This window comes from Apostichopus japonicus, chromosome 8, assembly GCF_037975245.1.
Source record: "Apostichopus japonicus isolate 1M-3 chromosome 8, ASM3797524v1, whole genome shotgun sequence".
NCBI classification, from domain to species: domain Eukaryota; kingdom Metazoa; phylum Echinodermata; class Holothuroidea; order Aspidochirotida; family Stichopodidae; genus Apostichopus; species Apostichopus japonicus.
Genome location: NC_092568.1, coordinates 35,253,301 through 35,257,605, shown reverse-complemented (window position 1 = coordinate 35,257,605; position 4,305 = coordinate 35,253,301). Strand labels below are relative to the sequence as shown.

General features: G+C 37.7%; 1 long non-coding RNA gene across 1 annotated transcript; it reads right to left on the bottom strand.

Annotated features, from left to right (window-relative positions):
* Positions 1–1,373: 1,373 nt before the first annotated feature.
* LOC139970779 (uncharacterized) lies at positions 1,374–4,057 on the bottom strand. Its single transcript, XR_011794210.1, has 3 exons — positions 3,659–4,057; positions 2,834–2,989; positions 1,374–2,573 (listed from the first exon to the last, which is right to left on the bottom strand). It is a non-coding gene; the product is annotated as an uncharacterized lncRNA (long non-coding RNA).
* Between the last annotated feature and the right edge of the window lie 248 nt (positions 4,058–4,305).

Genomic DNA, 4,305 nt, shown 5'->3' with positions numbered 1-4,305 from the left:
CAGTATTTTTGTAACGCACCCTTGAAATTGGATATGTTATGTAGACATTACGTGCTACGATGCTAGGTATTAGGAACACATGTGCTAACGTTAGATTTGGTACAGTGGTGCATACATACCACTCTTTTCTTATATGTTTAATTACGACTGATATATTTTTTTGTATATAATAGTTGGGTCAGGGTTACAAGAATGGTGGAAGAGGATTCTGGTCTAAGGGTCAGTGAGGGTTGTTTTCAGGCATTACAAGTTGTGCCCCCCCCCCCCCCCTCCATTTTCGCCAAAATGGTAAAAAATCACATTTTCAACTTTGAAATATGAAATACAATTTTTGCACATTATACCTTAAGGGTTTTAATTATGAAAATGTACCACTTTTAATAAACTCAGATATAATGCTTTGTAATAAATCAAATATTTTTAGATTTTCCCCCTATGTTATGAATGCATTTCGTCTGTGCATGTATGCGTAAATCAGGGATGAGACTGAGCCGGGGAAAAAAAATCTGAAATTTATTGATCGCCGTCCTGGGGGAGGGGTTTAAGGGGAGGGGGTGTCCCCCTCCCCTTTAGAATTTTTTTGTCAGGTAAGGTGGGCTTAAATGCAAAATGGTGGACTCTAGATGGAATCTATCACATCACGTAACTCGCCAAAAAATTGTGGAATTTCTGCTTGTATAATTTATCCATTAGCTTTTTTGAACCAAAAAAAGGCTTTTTTGCTTGCTTTGTGCTACTTGATTCCACCACTGGTCAAATTCGGTGTTCCTTCCCTTCACAGTCCAGCATGTTCGGCAAAAAAAATAAATAAATAAATAAATAAATAAATTAAATTAAAAAAATAATAAAAAATAATAAAAAACGCGAATTACGAGAAAAAACGCGAAAATGAAAAACAAAATAATCTGAAATCCGCGTTTCCGCGGAAGAGTCTCATGCCTGGTAAATATACACATATAATGAAAAGTTCCTCTCCATAATTGTTACACTCCCCATCCAAACTGTTTTACACATGTGACCCCCTCCCCCTCTACTTTACATGTAGCTAAATCCCTAGTTACAGTGAGATGTGCCAATGCCCCAAGACCAGTGAATTATTTCTTTTGTATAAATCAATATATAAGTTGGCACACTAAGACATCATGGCATATCGTAGATGTGAAATAAAGTTAGTCGGTATATATCCGTTACGTTAGTACTCTTTCTACAGTCTTCTGCAAAACTAGGTACTTTCTCCATGTTACGGAAACGACATGTTTATAATTCGTATTCCTGCAAAAAGTGTTTCCAATGGAGTTAACGTATAAAAGAAAAGATCGACAAGGTTTCGAATGGTATTTTGAATAATAATAGTTCTATATTCACAATATGAATAATAAAGGTGAATGGTACAAATAAGTGAATAACGAAGACAGTTAACTTAAGCCCCAGATAGAAAGAAATAATGTATCTATTAAGACTGGGTCGATACACTCAATGGTGTAGTAGAGCTGGGCCTTTGCGATGATTCAAGATACAGGTTCTTCATCAAAAGGCGCGGCGAGGAATTAATAAGTGATTAAAAGTTCATCCAAGGACAGTTGTACTAGTTATAACAGGATCCACTTCAATTCACTGCATGGAAGTCAGATATGGTATGGAAAAGGGAAAGTCCATTCCGTAGTAGAGGTGAAGATAAATTAGATGAAATAAAAGTCACTAAAGACTTGAATATCCTTCAGTCAAAACTTGAACAGATGCACAAAACGTGTTAACAATATGAATAAAACAGGTAACGAAATGTTACGGCAAAACAATAAAGAACCGTGATATTGGAACAGGGTCAGGGGCGATGGTTCCCCAACAACAGTATATAAACCTCTGACTGGTTTCAGGACGTGGTATTTGCCTCATCGTCATCAGTAAATGTAGTTGTGAATATGCAAGAGGTAAAGCATGCCCATAACACCTTCCTCCCCCCTCCCCTCTCAGCAAAAAAAGTGTGATTTGAAGAAAATGTGGATATTTATCATAAGGTGTCTGGTAGGTAGGGTAATCTACGTAAAACTACTAATAGCTAAAATGAATATATGAATAAGATCATGTTTTCTGGTTCCTTTAAACTCTGGGGAACAAAATAATGACAACATGACTTTGAAAAAGTTAACCCTCTTCACAAACTTCAAACTTGATTAAAATTTCAGACTAAGATATCAAGATTTAACACCATCACAGTTCATCCTCCAAATCATCTTCCCCTGCATCAACAATCTCAACATCTTCTTGGAAGTTGCTGCAATTTCTATATTTACATAGGTCTGTACACGGTAGTTGTGCATTCATTCAGGAACATCTTCCTTTAAGACATTTGCCGACTCTACAGCTACTGCTGACACACTGAAGCAAAACATCTGGGTCAGGTGGCTTCGTCATCCAAGTGATTATAAGGCCATCATTTTCAAGTTTCCATCCATGTCCCTCTGGTGAGAGTGCATCAATCCTTTGCTGCAATGCCCTACTGTGAATAGCAGCCTGGTTGGTGCAGCGCTTAACATGCTGGATCAGAGCATCTTTTGTTGGTGGTAAACTCTGCTCTGAGGAGGAGATGAACAGAACACCTTGTACCATGAAATTGGATATTTTTGAGTCTCACATTTTATGATGGGGTACCAATATAATAACAATTCAGCTAGAAATATGTTGCAAATTACTTTAATAATTTCAATGGAAAGATTAACCTGATATTGCATTTCAAAGCGTTTAGAGAATTTTTTAATTTTCCTTGGGGGAGGACCCCCATATTCCAAAAGTCCTAGATCCACCCCTGAACCACACATTGAAGAGAGTACTTTACCTTTCAAGATCTGTATGTCTTCCTTGTCAAGAATTGTATCTAGTTTCTTCAACATAGAGAGTGGTACCTCACTTCAATGGCAACACGGTCTTTTCCTCTAATATTCATAAAATCTGGGCTCATCTTTTTTCCGCTCTGCTGCTTGTCGAAGCAATACTTTAATAAAATGAAATAAAAAAAAACAAATTGTTTTGCATTTTCTGTTGATCAAAATGTAAGTTTGAACAAATAAGAACTAAGACAATTTTATTTATATACCATGTGATCTGCTCATCTTCTATGGACAAACAAAGACACATTCAAATTTTGCAAACCAGTGTCATGCAAAAAAGAATTAAAACAGGCTTTTTTGACAGTACAGTATCTCTTAATGTTATGGTTTAAATTATACAATGGTAGATTATATCTGTTACTAATAATAAAGGAGACAGATACTTGTTCATTTTGGTAAAGCTAGACAGGCTGACCATAAGACCTTGCAAACCTAACCTTATTGCACCTTTGTTACACTTATTTTTCTAACTAATATAATATCTCTATCATTCAAATAAAGGGCCACAGTAAGAAAACTATGAAGCCTGTATTTAACACTTAGGCTAGTGCCCCAGATGGAGAATTTGAAACAAATTTCCATTCCTACCAACTTATAACAAAACAAATCAGATGACCATGCCACTAATTATATTATGTTCAGGTCCAACACTGTGCCCTTTGACTTGGATTCTATCCCTCAAGAGCTACTGATCTTGCATTATGCAACTTCTCTTAACACTTCAACTATGCCACAGAAGTACAAGTAGAGTCGTGTAGTATGCTTAGGCTTACCTCCATCGAAAGTCTCTGCCTGCTGCAGCTTGCCCTGCACCCGTTTGCAACGCCGAGTAATGTATTGTTTCTTTTCCCACATATAATAAATTGAACAGGCAATACACCAGAGCTTCTGCTTGGTTTCCTCGATCTTTTCCGTCAATTCTTCGTTTAAAATCATATGGGGTCTCCTCTGGAACTGTCCGTTTTCTTGCAGCAATGTGCTTGCTATCAATGAACCGCCTGTAACACTTATCGTGGAACCCCATCATACTACTATGCTGTTGAACACACGCTTGATCGTAGTAGGGCATGGAGTAATCAGTAGTACGGCGATATCACTGTCTCCGCCGCTGAGATTAAGCCAATCTTTAGCGCAGGAAGTAACTTTAGTCCGTCGTTTATTCGTCAGTGCCTTGACTGCTTCAAATTTTACAGATTCAATGTGCACTGAGCACTGTAGATTTCCGTGCGTCGGAGACTGACTAGCGCCCGTGGGAGCCGCCATGTTTGTTGTTTTCTACAAAGATTGCACACAGAACTCATGGCTCATTGGACAATTCATACCACATGGTACAGATATCTAACTGGCGCCTTGTATTCAATGCTGTAGAGAAATTTTAGACCCGCAGTTGCTGGAACGAAACAAGCGAATTTCGACCTTC